We start from the raw sequence: 17,340 nt of genomic DNA, 5'->3' as shown, positions 1-17,340 counted from the left end.
ATTTCTTTCCTTTTTATTTTGAATCCTAAGAAAGTGCCCCAATAAGAAGACTTAATCTTGAAAAGGGAGAAGATGGAAATGTGAATTAACTCATTCTCCATGACCTGAACCACTTAAAGCCTCTAACTAAGCTTGGGGGGCAGAAATATGAGTTCAATCAATGTTGAAACAATCGTTCTGATGTGGAAATGTACATGCAAAGAGCAATTGCTTTTCTTTTTTTTTTTTAATATTTATTTATTCATTTATTTTGGCTGCGCCGGGTCTTAGTTGCAGCACGTGGGATCTTCGCTGCAGCACGCGGACCTCTTAGTTGTGGCATGCGTGTGGGATCTAGTTCCCCAACCAGGGATCAAACCCTGGCTCCTGCATTGGGAGCACAGCGTCTTACCCATTGGACCACCAGGGAAGTCCCTCAAAGAGCTATTTCTGACCAGTTTTTATTTTGTATACTTTTTTCCCTTTGACAGTGATGGCAAATGGAACAAGACTTTTGTTCACTAGAGGAAGCTCAGTAACATGTATCAGGGCAATTAACTTGAAAGTCTCTAGTGGCTAAGCATGGTTCAGGGGCCTACTGAATGTCAATTCAAGGCCTCTCATGAATCCTGTTTGCTTCCACTAGCTGAAAAAATACATTAAAATCTTGAATTATGTGCTAAACATTTTCATTTTGGTCATGACTCCCACTTGAGTCACTTGGTATTAGATGGAAAATGAGTAGGAAGGGACAGATCTCTGCCAACTGGAAGGATAGAGGCTAGTCTGGGCAGAGCATTTCGTAGGATGCAGATTTGAGTGTAAGCCAACTATTTTTAAAATCCTCCTTCTTGTAAGCTAGTGCGTGACCTCCATACGGGGGAGGGGATTCCGGAGGTACATATTTGCCATCTGAAGTGGCCTGTGCAATTCATCTAGAAACCTGCATCACTGAGAACTTGAAATTAATCATAGTGATGAACAAGGAGAACAAGCTGGGGCAGAGAGGTCAGTTTCGTTTGATAAGAATGGAACGCGTGGTCTAGCTGGGAATGTGCTGACATTCATTACATTCAGGAAAATTCTCCACAGCCTCTCCCTCTGGAGAGGATTCCTGGGAAAGAGAAGGGCTCCCTGTGAAGCTATAAAAAAGAGAACCCCTAAAAACCCTGGCTTTTGATGGTGTCCAGAATCACGGTGACCCTAACACCATCAGATGCCACTCTTTTTAGTCCTGCAAGGGAAAACATCTTTCCCTTCACACCTGGTGGGGTTTCCTGTGTTTGTCCGAAGCATGTTAGAAGCAGAATGCCTAGTTAGTAACCAAGCACCAGCTGGAGCTGTTTTCTACCAAATACATGGTTTTTATCTTGAAGCTCTCTGTTCCATTGTTCTTCAGAGCTGTGAAGGGCTTGTAAACTAGCTAACCGCATCTCCCACTTTGGCCTGGGAAACCAAACGCAGATCTGGCTTAAACTTCAAGCAGGCTAGAGGCAAATTTTATTGAGTTTTGTTGCTGTTATTCATTTTTGAAAGAGGCAGCAGTGGGAATGGCATTTGAAGTTTGCTTTCAGTGTTTGGGGAAATAGGCATCTATCACTATAAAAGACATTTTCTTCAAAATATGAAAGAACTCCTCACTGTTTCAGCTTAGCTCTTGAAATTGAAATGTTTAGGGAGAAGTGGATATCTGGTAATAGAGGATGATGAACTTAAGGGGGTGAGAGAAGATATGAAAAGTCATCGAATACAATTCCTTGGTTTAATAAGACCATAATCTGTAATTTTCTTTTGAAGTGATGCAGCCTGGAAATAGGTATTGCAGATGAGTCTAGGTCCTTGTACTTCTCTGCTTCTATGTCTTGGAACTGTCATTCACAAATTCTACTCTGCCGTCTCTGAAGATGACTTTTGAATCTGCGTGTGCAGTGGAATTGGCATCAAACAGAGCTGGGTTAAAATCTCAACTTGGCCACTTTACTGCTGTTTGACCTTGCATAAATTACTTGACCACTGTGACTCTCCTGATGAGTCTAATACAAGTTGATATCTCACCTGGCTTTAACCTATTACAGTTCATTATTCAGTATTGGTTCTCCTCATCTATAATAATAATTATCTTGCAGGGATGATTTTTAAGACTAAATGAGATAATACTATTTCCCCTACTTGGGTAATGCACACAACTCCTTTTAAGTAAAAAATTGTGTGAAATTCAGTATTTACGAAATTATTTTTATCATAAGGTTACTTAAGTCTTGGTGCTGAGTTGTGAATAGTGTCATAGACACCCATACTTGAGTGGGCTTATGGAACCACACCCCTCTAAAATCCACTGAGAAATCTTCAACAGAGGAGTTATATGTTACCTGCATCTTATAAAAAGATCACTTTGGCAACAATTTTGAGGATGGCTTGGAGTGGCTGAGAAGTCAGGGGAGGCCAACTGGGCCCTAGAAATACTCCAAACTCATAAGCCTGACATTCAAAACACCACGGCTCTTTCACTGCTCGCTAGCATTGCCCACTTCTATTTGCCAGTATGAAGCGTCTGCTCCTTCCCAAAACTCACTGTGTTTTCCTGTCTACTTGGCCTTTACTGACACCTTTCTCATCACTTACAACATCTTCTCCCAGTCCTTATCAAGGATCCTAACCCCAACTAGGGTCCATCTTCTCCACTCAGTCTTCCTTAGTTTGTTCAAATGACCTAATATGAATCACAGATCACCTTGTACTGAGGTATTTATGTTCAGTACTATGATTTGTCTCTTTCAGCAATTGGGATCAAATTTGATGGCAGGGACAAGTCTTTTACAGGTTGGTGTCTCACTTGGCTTTAACCTATTACAGGCCATTGCTCAGTGTTGGTTCTCAGTAACTTACTGAATTAATAATGAATAAATAAACCACCCACTGACTCATCTTGTAGAGACATCTGTATACAGGTATAAGGAAATTATTTAGTAAATGCCTAAAATCTATTCAAATTGGATATTTTACATTAAGTTCATAAGTGAAAAGTGAGAGTTCATTTAAGATATAGAAGCTTGTCAGAGATTTTTAAATGAAGCTTATTTAATGAGCTATTTTACAAAAGAACATGTACAATAATGGAAAGCCACAGAAAGTGGGAGTGATGTAGAAACATGCTTTCAAGAAAAACATTTTACTAATTTACAAGGAAAGTAAAAATAGAAGCAAACAGTGAAAAGACTGAAATAATCTTTTTTCTATATGTTTTATGTTTCTTTTACTTCTGACCATGACAAAAACAAAGTTGCAGATAAAACAGCACTTTTAGTTGGTAAGAGCAGGTCACTGGTTTGCAATACATAGAAACTATAAAACAGTAAGAAAAAAAGTCAGAAACCTAGGATCTATAGACAAGGCTGGAATGCTACTCTAAACCGTAAGTTTAAAAAGTCAAAATGAAGCAAAGTCATAATTTAAAAAGCTATTTTAAGAACTGTTTTTTTGAATTCTTGTCCTAGTTTACACCAAATCTTAAAAGTACTTAAGGACTTAGTTACATCTTAACTGTTATTCTTGGCCACTTTACAATTAGTTTGATAATTTTTTAAATAGAAAAGTCAGTACTGATTAGATCATAATCAAAATGCTCCCCAATGCAGCTGTTCCCATTGGGGAAAAACTTAACGAGCTGTTCATAATTTTTATTTTCTTTACACCTCATAAGGTGCCTTGCAAAAACAAGGCATTTAATAAGTGTTTGGTGAATGAGTGAATGAATGAATGAATAAATGAATGAAGAATGAATAAATAAATAGTACTGCACAAAGCAGTCATCCACTGACAGCTCTTTGAATGATGGGCAAAGTGTCTCAAAGGAACAAAACCGTCCTCATTGGTCTGTGGTTGGAAATTCAGTTTTTTAAGGAACAGAAAAAGGCACAACATCTTAGATTAGCTCAACCCCCTTGGTTTTATACCCTGGTACAAAGTATGTCCCTAGCTGTGGTCTCCAACCCCCCTTACTCCCACCTGGAGACCCAGCCTTGTCATGGCTTCTCAGCTTGGCTGTGTACTCTGCACCACTGGTCCCAGCTCTGACACACACATATAATTTACCTATTATTTGTCAATAGATTAAAATACTAGATTGGTCTGGGGAAAATGTAGTTCATGTAAAGTCAGTATCTTATTCTAGTCACATTATTCACTGTGGCAATTTTTTCCCTTGCTATAAAAGTTGAGCTTACAGGTCTTTAATTTTTGGAACTAAACCTATTTCCCTTTTATTACACAATCGTTTTATGTTGGCTCTTTTCCCAGTGTGCGGGCACTTCCTCAGTCCTCCATGAAATGTTAAAGCATAACAGATGTAACTCGGCAAAACTTCAACCAATTCAGCAAGTTCACTGTGAAGTAAGTCATACTCCCTGTAAGTTTGAAGACAGCTTCTTTATAAACAATCTACTGTCAGTCTCTTGTTCTCTTTCTGGGGCTCTCTGTCCTTATTTCTAGTCCCTAGTGTGGTACTATTTTGATATTCTATCAATCACATTGCTTCTAATAGAAATTCAACTCCAAGTTGCTTAAGGGAATAAAAGGAGTATTCATTTCCTAGGTTAGCCAGGAAGTCCAAGGGTCCAGGGCTTTAGATACAACTAGATCCAGAGACATATGTTGGCTTTGTTGAATAACACCTTCCATAGACAGGGGAGGAGGCCACTGAGAGTTCCAGGCTTACATGGTCCTTACCATTCATGATCCCGAAGAGAGAGAGTCAGAGAGATTGAGTGCCCTGATTGGCCATCCTGGGTCCTACCATGAGTCTGAAAACATGGGTGATTCTGAGGAATAAGGCATTGCTGGGTTGAGATTACTGCGTTCTTCACAACAAAGACCAAATTGGAGTAGGAATCTGACAGCCAATCTGGATAGTCCTAGCCTCCCACCTCCAGATATTATAAAATGCACTTTGAGAATTTGAATTAGCCATATATGTATTCAACATTTGATTGTAAGAAGAAAATACACTCAGGAACAAGGTAGACTCTCCAGTTCATAAAAAGAGCAAAGCCTAGGGATGAGAAATCAAGCATTTCAGCTGTGCTATTGAATAAATTCAATCAGCTGAATAAATAAGCCTGAAACAATAGCCCTTTCTGAGCCAGAGTTCACACAATACAGTACACAGCAAAGGTGAAAGCCTCTCCAGACGCGAGGGCCCTCGAGGACTTTCCCCCTTGTTGGCCTTGTCCTGTAAAGGTGTTCTCGGCAGTAACCTGACCTTGAGTTTTGCGCAGGCGTCATTTACAAGAGTTAATTACCTTTCACCAGGTACCATTTACTCTGTTGGTTATCTCCAAAGAAAAGAGCAGCACTGTGTTGGAAGCTCCCATTTAAGGAATCAAGTAGAGAGGAGCACAGCCAACTAAAACAGATTTGGTGCTCTGTCAGTATTGCCAGAGAAGACAGCACAACGAAGTCAGTGTAGCTCTTACTACTTGGCCCTTTGCCTTAAATAAAGTGTTAGATTCCCTATCTGGGGATTCTGCCCTTGGCTGGAAAGATGAGTTGCCTGGATGATCTAATCATTTTTTTCTCCTCTTGCCAACCACTGTATGTAATCCATTGTTATCATTATTAAGCAACACAGAGTGGCTTTCTCTGGGAATGGCATAGGAAGTTAGAAATACAAACACAGGGAATACAGCCTTCCCCTATGATGTCAGCTTCTGTTTTAGCTTAAATATTTTTAGAGGATATCTCAGTTAAGCCAGACGTCTTGTTTACAATGGGGCAGTATTACAGAGTGTGAGAGAGAGGACAATACACTCATAGTACAAGTTACCACTATACAACCATGTCAGAGTTTCACGTTACATCTGGTTAACTGGCTGCTGCCGATACGGCCAAACATGACAAGCTTCTCTGCCCTGAATCTACAGATTGAACGCCATCTAAAAGGGAGTTTGAATAGCTAGCTAGCTCTTTGGTACATTACCAGGGATCTTAGTATTTATGAGAACGAACATTATTTTTATTAATTAATCTTTGATGTCATAGCAACACTTGATAAAGATGACTACCACCCAAATTTCCCTGTGGATTTTTCTGCCCCTTGTAGCAAATGAGGAAGTGAATGCAGAGACCTTGCCTTTATATGACAAGTGAATTGGATTATTAGGGAAAGTTCTCTGGAAAAACCAGTGAACCAACAAATAAGCAGTAGTGGCTCTAGAATTTCCATAAAGAGAGAACTTAAAAGTAGCACCTTTTCTGGAATGGACAGCCAAAGAATTTGTCTTGAAGGTGAATTTGTGTAACAAGTACACCATATCTACTTAGACAACGTGTTTTTTGGTGGGTGACGTGGTGAATGTTATGGAAAGGCAAGAGATTCCTGATCTCTTGGCAGTACCGCTCTGGGTAAATTTGAAAAACCCAAGTAAATAAAGTGCAAACAATGATTTTTATCTAAATTGACCAAATTCCTGGCTCAGATCTCACCTAGGCATGAACCTGACAGTGTCACCGTTCAGGTATTCAGGTTAAGCCAAGCCAAGAATAAAGCCCCACCATTCGTTGACCTAAGTATTATTGTTCACATCACCGCTGCTCCCCTACACATCCATCCTGGTGTAAAGTACTATCCAACACACTTGCCGTAGAGCAAGTTGGTGGGTCTAGTTTATCAATTCTGTAAACCCTGTGATGTCTCAGGGACAAGGCCGTTATTCAGTCACAGATGACAAAAGCCTAGAGAATAATACTTGTCTCGTTTAAATGTGAAAGGAACTGTTATAGATAAATTCAGAAGAAGCCTCCATCTTTAGTCGCTCTGTGAGTTGGTTTCCCTGTGAGAATAGTGCCCTCTGGTGCTTCTTTAATGTTCTAGCCTTCAAATTGGCTAGGGAAGAGAAAACCTTTACAACTTGACCAACTGGAAAGATTTAGGTAATAGGATTGGCTGTCCTTAAAATAGCACTTTTCCATTAAAGACTGTGTTCTTCATTGTGCCTCAGACTCCGCACCCCCATTGTTCTAATATAACATAAAACTAGGAAGAAACTCGGTAGTTGACACAGACAGATCAATGCAGGCAGCAGCCAAACAGACAAGATATACGTTTATTGCAGCTCAGCAGCGGTGATTTGCAAAGTCAAACATTTCTTAAGAGAAAAAAGATAGCAATCCTTCATTTTTAAGATTTAGTTCATTATTTTCACACCCAATGTAGCTACAGATGGAGGTTCACCTTCCGTGGAGACATCTAATTTAGTTTAGTTTCCTTTCGTTTAGATTGGTTTTGGACGGCACAGTCGTTGGTAATTTCTACATATGGAAGAAAAAAAATGCTATTCCCTTCTCATGACAGTTTTTCAGAAATCAGATATTTGTTACAGGTGGTTATTTGCTTTAGAGATTTTTTTTTTTCTTTCTTTTTTTGCTTGTAGCAAGGAATTCCAAGCTGGTGAAGATGGGAAACAGGTTTTTTTCTACAAAGATTTGTTATAACAACTCTCATAATCTCCAGATCTCCAGAGAGGGATACTAGTCTGAAATTTGGGGGGCAAAACTAAATACAAAACTATTGCTCCAACTAGTTAAGTCTGCATCTGGTTGCTTCATTCTTTTAAGATCAAGCTGATGAATGAGAGGGGAGAGAAAGGAGCTGTTTTGGTTCATGTCTTCCAAAATGCTCACATTCATCCATCTTGCCAAACTGGGTAGTATTTGCCTTGGTTCTCCTCTTCCTCCCTCTTCCCTTTCTCTTTCTTTTTGGGGGAACCCCCAGGAGATAATGTAACTGTGTGTAGAATGATTAGGGCTTGGAAATACTGCTTTAAAACTGAGAAGGCACACTAGTAGCATTCACGCCTGCAGATGTGTGTTATTTGGTTAGAACAGTGTAAGTCCACACTGTGTATTGTGAGGTGTACCTGTGTGTGCAGGGGGAGGGCTTACACTTTTTTGAATTATGCCAACAATTGAAATGCAAGAGATTTTTCCTTAAAAATCCAGATTTGCAGCTTCTCCTGAAAGACTTTCCAGAGAAAAAAGATTTTCAGGTATCTGTTAGAAAGGTTCTCCACAAGCCCATTATCTTCCTGCCCCAGGAGGCCTTTGAGTTCACAGCACCGGATTTACGGCCATTCCTTTTTTTTTTTTTTAAATTGAAGTACATTGATTTACAATGTTGTGTTAATTTCTGCTGTACAACAAAGTGATTCAGTTATACATATATATACATTCTTTTTAAAAATTCTTTTCCATTGCAGTTTCTCACAGGATATTGACTATAGTTCCCTGTGCTATACAGTAGGACATTTATCCATTTATCCATTCTATATATAATGTTTATCCATTCTATATATAATGGTTTGCATCTGCTAACCCCAAATCCCCAATCCATCTCTCTCCCACCCACAGGGCCATTCTTCATTGGTTGGCTTTCTGTTAATATACAGACCACTGGGGCTTGTGTTGAACTTCCGAAGGGTCCTATCAAAATACTCATCCGCAGCCCTATCAGCTCCATCTCACTAACCTACTCTGTTCCCTCCAACCATAATATGAAATTTCATGCTTTCCCTTTGCACTCTTTTTTTCCTAGTAGCCCAGGAAAGAAATGCTCATGGTTCAGAGATGATGCACCTTCAAACATCTCCACCTACCTCTCCCCATAGTGGCTCTCACGCTGAACCATCTTGGTCAGATGTCCGGAGGTAATTATCCTGTGACTACTTAGAAGGAAGGTGCCAAAGCTCCCACCCAGAGCCTCAGATGCCCACAACAACCTTAAAATTAGAAAAAGCATCCTTTCCTCTGACTAGATGAACCCCAGCACTGAGACTCATATCTTGGAAATTAAAACAGTGTAGATTTCAGTCCTCACCTATCCTCCCACCCAGTTCCCCTTGTGCAGTGAACAAACTGAACAGCTATTCTCAGAGGCCCTGGTACCAGCTAACTTTGTTTATGATGGCTCTTCCATAGCGTCTTTTTGTTCAGGTTATTTTCTTCGTTGTCCAGAAGGATACCAATCTAAGTCCTGCATCAGCGTCTTACATCTTCAGGAAGGCTGAGCATCACCGTCCCTCCCATGCCTGAATACGGTTCTTTCATCCTTCACTTTTTCTTGCTAACCATGTCTCCTGGATTTTCTGGCTACTTCAGTTCATTTTGGTCTTTAACTCTTCTGAATTCCTGTGGCATTCATGCCTAGTATTTTAGGTCAACTGAGAATTTATTAGTCTCATATATGCTTATTTTGTCTTCTCTGTCAATTTGATATCTCCTCCTGGAGATCCCTCCCTAAATCATTCTCATTCTGATGAGCACAGTGTAGGAGTTTAGTAAATATTTCACACTGAAGTGAGTGGATTTCCAAACAAGTATACAGCTCCAGCACCTAAAAGAATCTATGAGGACTTCTGCTTTGGACATGATGAATTAATAGGGATTAAGGTTGCCAGATAAAACCCAAGAAGCCCCATTAAATTTGAATTTCAGATATAATTATACTATAAGTATGGGTTATGATAAAAAGTATTTGTTGTTGGTCTGATATTCAGATTTAACTGGGAGTCTTGCCTTGATGAGTTTTGCTACATCTGGCAAATCTTCCAGGGGTGGATTTACCCTCCTGCCTTAAACAACTTTGAAAAAAACTGAAAAATATATGAAACAATGGTTTTCAGACATTGGTGAATAGGCAGTGCAAGAGAATGATCCCTGAGAGAAGTGAAGAAATGAGGCAATTTTTATGATTGCCCTAGCTTACTTTTTGGAAAAAGTTTCCAGGCTGCTGCACAGTAAGAGGGAACTCAAACAGAGCCTGGCAGGCTTGCTGAAGTTGAGAGCTTGGGGAGGCCAAGTTGGCTAGAATCGACAGGACAGAGCACCAGAAAGGAGACTGCAGAAGGCTCCCCTTGATTCTTCAGCTGAGTACTGATCACTACCTGTGTGTGAAGGAACTACCCAAAGTTGGGGGGAAAACCACTAGAAAGGAGAGGGTGGGACAATTTCTGGAGTTCACACAGGGCTAGGCATAGTTCATATTCCCAACAGCTAGAATGGAACAAGCCCATAATACACGACAAAGGCAGAAATTGGCAAACTGGATAAAAAAGCAAGATCCAATTATAGGCTACCCACAAGAAACCAGCTTCAAATATAAATTAATTAATTAATTAAAAGTAAAATATTAGGGAAATAATATGCCATGCTAACATGAATCAAAGAAAATGGCTATATAAATATAAGACAAATAGACTTCAGAGCAAAAAACATTATCATGGATAAAGAGGGATTTCATAATGATAAAGGGGGAAAGCATCAAGAGGACAAAATAATCCTAAATGTTTATCACTTAATAGTAGCGCTTCTAAATACATGAAACAAAAGACAGAACAGAACTGGAAGGAGAAATACACAAATGCAGAATTATAGTTGAAGATTTCAATGCTCCTCTGATAATAATAGTTTGAATAAATAGGTAGAAAATCAGAAATGATGTAGAAGACTTGAACAATACTATCAACCAACTTGACCTAATTGATGTTAATAGAACACTCTACTCAACAGCAAAAGAGACCACCATCCTAAATATTGACCAAGATAAACCATATTCTGTGCTATAAAACAAGAATCAATAAAGTTAAAATAATTCAAATAATTAAAAAGTATAATCTCTAACCACAATGGAATTAAATTCAAAACAGATAACAGAAAGATATCTGGAAAATCTCCACATATTTGGAAACTAAATGACACACTTCTTAAAAAAAACCCATATGTCAAAGAAAGAATCATAAGGAAAATTAGAAAGTATTTTCAACAGAATGAATGAAAATTAAAATACAGTATATCAAAATTTGTGGGATGTAGCTAAAGCAGTGGTAAAGGGGAAATATGTACATGCTTATATTAGAAAAGAAAGTCCAATCAATGATCTAAGCATCTATCTTAAGACACGTGAAAAAAGCAAATTGAAACCAAAGTAAGCAGAAGAATGGAAATAATAAAAGCAAGAGCAGGGATTAATAAAATAACAGAAAAATGGAGAAACCAATGAAACCAAAAGCTTGTTCTTTATGATCAATAAAATTGATAATCTTCTAGTCAGATTGTCTTGGAAAAAAGAAAGAAAGAAATTACTGGTATCAGGACTGAGAGAGGTGACATTACTACAGATTCTACAGATGTTAAAAAGAGCAAAAAGGGAACATGAACAACTTTATGTCTATAAATATAACAATTTAATTAAAATGGATACAGTTTTTTAATTGAAGTATAGTTGATTTCTAATATTGTGTTAGTTTCAGGTATATAGTAAAGTGATTTGGATATATATATAACCAAAAGAATTTTTAAAATATATATTTTATATATAAATAAATATTATATAAAAAAATATATTTCCATTATAATTTAGTACAAGATACTGAGTATAGTTCCCTGTGCTATACAGTAAATCCTTGTTGTTTATCTATTTGATATATAGTAGTGTGCATCTGTTAATCCCATACTCCCAATTTATCCCTCTCCCCCTTCCCCTTTGGTAACCATAAATTTGTTTTCTATGTCTGAGTCTGTTTCTGTTTTGTAAATAAATTCATTTGTACTATTTTTTAGATTCTACATGTAAGTGATATATAATATTTGTCTTTCTCTGCTGACTTACTTCACTTAGTATGATAATCTCTAGGTCCATCCATGTTGCTGCAAGTGGCATTATTTCATTCTTTTTTATGGCTGAGTAGTATTCCATTGTATATATGTACCATGCCTTCTTTATCCATTCCTTCTGTTGAAGGACATTTAGGTTGTCTCCATGTCTTGGCCATTGTAAATAGTGCTGCAATGAATATAGGGGTGCATGTGTCTTTTTGAATTATGGTTTTCTCTGGGTATATGTCCAAAAGTGGGATTGCTGGATCATGTGGTAACTCTATTTTTAGTTTTTTAAGGAAACTCTGTATAGTTTTCCATAGTGGCTGTACCAATTTACATTCCCACCAACAGTGTCGGAGGGTTCCCTTTTCTCCACACCCTCTCCAGCACTTATTATTTTTAGACTTTTTAATGATGGCCATTCTGACCTGTGTAAGGGGATACCTAATTGTAGTTTTGATTTGCATTTCTCTAATAGTTAGTAATGATGAGCATCTTTTCATGTGCCCTGTTGACCCTCTGTAAGTCTTCTTTGGAGAAATGTCTATTTAGGTCTTCTGCCCCTTTTTTGATTGGGTTGTTTCTTTTGTTGTTATTGAGTTGTATGAGCTGTTTGTATATTTTGGAAATTAAGTTCTTGTAGGTCGCATTGCTGGCAAATGTTTTCTCCCAGTCTGTAGGTTGTCTTTTCATTTTGTTTATGGTTTCCTTTGCTTTACAAAAGCTTATAAGTTTGATTAGGAAAGTTTAGCAAGGTCACAGAATGCAATGTCAATATACTAAAGTTAATTGCAATGAACAAGTAGAAGTTGAATTTTTTAAAAAACCATTTATAATCACACCAAAAAAGAAGCAATTTGGCATAAATCTAACAAAAATGTATAGGATTTATATACAAAACACTAATGAAAGAAATCAAAGGCTTAAATAAATGGAAAGATATACCACACTTTTAAAAATACTCTTTTCATTTCCTTCAATAGTACCACAACAAAAACCATGTTGGTCATTCATGAAGCCTGGAAGAGATGAAGGAGGTGGGCAACAGAGACAAAAAATAACTTGATATAGATCGTTAGACATGGGTCATTAGACCTCACTACTCAAAACTTTCCACTGACCCCCATTTTGAGGCAAGTTTTGTGCCATGTTTTGTTTTCTCTCCCATTCTTTCCCCATCTTCAACTTCCTCTATCTTCCTGTATCTTCCTCTTTCCCTTCCTTTCTTTTTTTCTCTCCTATCTGCTTCATTCTCCCAATTTCTATTTTTGTCTTTAAGTGGAGTCCTTTAGCTGTTTTTTTCACTTTTTCCTACCACCCCAAACACCTTAACCAGTCTTTTCCTAAGTAAAGATCATGCTCTCCCCAAAATATCTGAAAGAGAGAATGAGAGAGAGAGAAATTGAAAGATAACCTCCTCTTCCCTCTTCAACTTGGTGTTCAGATAGAATTGATGTACATTAAATCATTATATTAATTTATATAACTATTAATAATTGTATAAATGTGAGATATTATTATACTTTTCAAGTGTAGTGAAAACCTTGGTAGGAATTAAGGGACTCAACAAGAAAAGTCATCAGAAAGAGCCCTTCTCAGGACAGACTATGATAATAGAGCCCTTCATTAGCTCTTCTCTCTGTTCAGTAAACATTCCTTGAATACCTGCTCTATGCCAGGCACTGAGCTGGACACTGAAACACAAAGAAAAATAACATTTAGTCCTGACCCCCTAAATATTCTGTCCAGAGAAAGAATTGTATATGAAAAATACATAAAATAGAATAGGGTGGTTAAGGGCTATTTAACTGGCCACACAAGCAGATTTTTTTTTTTTTTGGAAGAGTCTACAATTCAAATATCCTAGCCTGGAGCTTCCCTGGTGGAGCAATGGTTAAGAATCCGCCTGCCAATGCATGGGACACGGGTTTGAGCCCTGGTCCGGGAAGATCCCACATGCCACGGAGCAACTAAGCCCGTGCGCCACAACTACTGAGCCTGTGCTCTAGAGCCAGCGAGCCACAACTACTGAGCCCGTGTGCCACAACTACTGAAGCCCCGTGCACCTAGAGCCTGTGCTCCACAAGAGAAGCCACCACAATGAGAAGCCCACGCACTACAACAGAGAGTAGCCCCTGCTCACCACAACTACAGAAAGGCCACGCGCAGCAACGAAGACTCAATGCAGCCAAAAATAAATAAATAAAATAGATACAACATTAAAGAAATTAAAAGAAAAAATGTTAAAAAAAAAAAAAACAAATAACCTAGCCTGCTGCCAAACTTCGTTTTCTAATTTGTGGCTCAGCAGAAACGGTCACCTCATATACAGTATAAACAAGATGCTGTAGAAGCACGTAATTTGCTAAATGTTTTGGAACTCTGTTGGCAATGTGTCTACCGTCATGATACATCAAGGACTTTTAAATGCATGGCTAATTGTCCATATGCTCCACAGAAACGCTGGAGAATCAGAGTACCTGCATCATCTCTAACCAATAGACTAGGTAATGAGCCTCTCTATTTTGGAATTTGTGCTTAGATCCTTAAATTTACCTCTTCCATAGCTCTCTGAGCAATTTATTCCTTTTATTATCAGAGCAGATAAGATTTTTAGTAAAGCTGAATGCTTTCAAGTGCTGTTTCTGGAGTCAGACAGGCCTGTGTTTGAATCCTAAATCTGCCCCTTACCATCGGATTAACATTGACCAAATCTTCTAGCTTCATTAAGCCAGGTCTCCTTGTCTGTCACTTGGAGATAAGAATGATACTTAGTCCTGGGGTGTATTGTGAGGATTAGGTAAAACAATGCATGTGAAGTTCTCAGCACCTTGCCCGCCATGGAGTTAAAGCTGAAAAAGTGCTATTACGGGAAAGTGCTATTACAAAGGCCCATTTGTAAGTTGCAATACTGCCGAGTGGGCAGTAGAGGGAGCACTGTCACTGGGAACTGGACTCGAGAACTCTAACTTAAGATAGGTAGTAAGCCCCTGTACAAGACATTGTTTTGGTGGAGCTTGAGTGACCTATACACAGATGAGCTACTAAGACCCACACCAGACTGCCTTGTCCCAATAATCCTGCTGTACCACTCATTTGATACCAGCTACCTCGGAATCCGGGGTATATTTCTGTATGTATTGATAACGTGTTCTGTCAGTCCAGCATCCAACTCTAACTCACCCCCGTTCCCTTGGGACACACAAGAGAGGAAGCTTGGACAGGAGAGGTAAGGTGCCACCACAAAAATAAAAACAAAACAAACAAATGTTTATATTCTTTGTATAAGAATTGGGAGAGGGGCTTCCCTGGTGGCGCAGTGGTTGACAGTCTGCCTGCCAATGCAGGGAACACGGGTTCGAGCCCTGGTCTGGGAGGATCTCATATGCCGCGGAGCAACTAGGCCCGTGAGCCACAACTACTGAGCCTGCGCGTCTGGAGCCTGTGCTCCGCAACAAGAGAGGCCGCGATAGTGAGAGGCCCGTGCACCGCGATGAAGAGTGGCCCCAGCTTGCCGCAACTAGAGAGCCTTCGCACAGAAACGAAGACCCAACACAGCCAAAAATAAAATAAAAGAAAATAAAATAAAAGAATTGGGAGAACGTGAAGCTGGCTTACACCCTGCGGCAGGGAGAGTGATACCCCTTCTCTTCCGGTCTCACTGCCTCCAAAATAAGCAGCTCTACTTAGCACAGCAGAAGAAGCAGTCAGAAGAATTGACTGAATCCTCTCTGCCTCCAGTTTACAGGTGTGAACCTGCTTATCTCACTTTAACTCTCTTCATCTCATCTCCATTTGAAACCCCGTCTGGACAACGATGGGGAAGGGAAGATGGAGGGTTAACCTAGTGACCTCCAAAGTTTCTTACAACCTGGTTATGTTTATTATTCTATTAGCAATAGCTACTGAGCATTTTTTCTTATCTCATTCCTGACATTAGATCTTTGAATCTTCCCAGCAATTTCGTGTGAGCTATAATATCCCCATTTTTACAGGGAGTTTGGGACTCAGAGGTTAGGTAGCTTAACCAGCTTGGTACTGCTCGAAAGTGGCAAAATCAGAACTAGAATCTATTTTTCTGAAAGCCTATCATCTGGTATTTCCTTCTTAAAATGAGGCAAAAAAAAAAAAATTAGTAGTAGGGCTTAAAACGAGGGCAATTAGGGGATCATTTAAAGGGGAGAGAGAAATCTCTGAAGGCCTTTGAGCTTGGGAAACTTTATGGGGATTGCACTTTAGAGTGTTTTTGTTTGTTTTGCTTTGGATTCTTTTGGGGGATATTTTTGGTTTGGGGTTTTTTTTTTTGTTTTTGTTTGGTTTCATTTCTTGGGTTTTTGTTTTGTTTTGTTTGTTTTTTGTTTTCTGGCTCTGAGGCACTGATGAGGCCAAGGCCAGTGTAGGGTCAAAAAATTGGGAACCTAGCTTTTTAGACTTGATTCTAAGAAAGAGAAGCAAAGTGGATATAGAGATACCCTTTCTTAGAAGCGTGGCTTAGTTCATGAAATAGAAGAGGAAACAGAGGTTAAGCATATGTTTTAACCAAGAAAAAGTATTCATTTGGGTGGAGATTCCCTCATGATCTATACCTCTGGGTGACTGACTACCATGTACAGGAGATGGATGGAGCAGGGGTTCTGAAAGTGCTGTCTAAGGACCCCTGAGGATAGTCCCCCAGGTCTTTTCAGGGGGTCCGCCAGGGTAAAACTATTCTTATAATAATACTATTTTGCCTTTTCACTCTGTTGACATTTGCACTGATGGCACCAAAGCAATGATGGGTAACGTTGATGCCTTAGCATGAACCAAGGCAATGGTGCCAAATTATCCTAGTAGTCATTGCATTCTTCACCACCACACACTTAAAATTTTCTAAATGCCAGTTTGAGTTAAGAATTTTCAGTGAAGCAGGAAAACATATTAATTGTATTAAATCTCAGACCTTGAATCCATGTCTCTTAATATTCTGTGTGATGAAATGGCACATACACATATTAATATATGATGGTCATTTCAAGGAAAAGCACTTGTGTGACTGTTTGAGTTGCCCGCCCACTGTCCCGGCCAATTTTACTTGAAAGAATGACTGACAAACTATGGCTATACGGACGTGGGAATTTGGAAGACATTTTCCTGAAAGCGAACAAAGTGAGACTGTCACGTCAAGGAAAACAATTGGTAATATCTGTTGCCAATAACAAAATTGGAGCTTTTAAGCAAAAACTAGAATTTGGGAAACTTGTATCTGTCATCATGAGTTTAACAGCTTTCAAATACTTAAAATACTTTTCTAATGAGATCAGTGGTGATATTAACTAATGTGATTTTCTGATATTGTATGATGAAGTGTGTCAGCATTTGGAAGAGCTGCATAATTCAGTGAGCCAATATTTTCCAAATGGACAGTGTGTGATATTACAAAATTATTAGTGAGTAAGAGTTCAATTCAAAATACAAGGTATACCAATGGATTTTAATGTAACAGTATATATAAAGTTCGCTGATATGGTTTCACATTCCACAATACAACTAACTCTTAAGGAACTACCACTTTTTGAGTTTTGGTATGGTATCAAAGAAGAATACCCACATTATCTGAACAGGCTGCTAAAATGCTCTTCCCTTTTCCGATTACATATCTGTGTGAGTCCAGACTTTCTTCAAATACTTCAACCAAAACAATATTTTGCAATAAATTAAATGTAGAAGCAGATA

The sequence above is a fragment of the Eubalaena glacialis genome, chromosome 1, assembly GCF_028564815.1.
Source record: "Eubalaena glacialis isolate mEubGla1 chromosome 1, mEubGla1.1.hap2.+ XY, whole genome shotgun sequence".
Taxonomy (NCBI): domain Eukaryota; kingdom Metazoa; phylum Chordata; class Mammalia; order Artiodactyla; family Balaenidae; genus Eubalaena; species Eubalaena glacialis.
The sequence above is the reverse complement of the archived record's forward strand: the minus strand, read 5'-3'. Positions refer to the sequence as shown.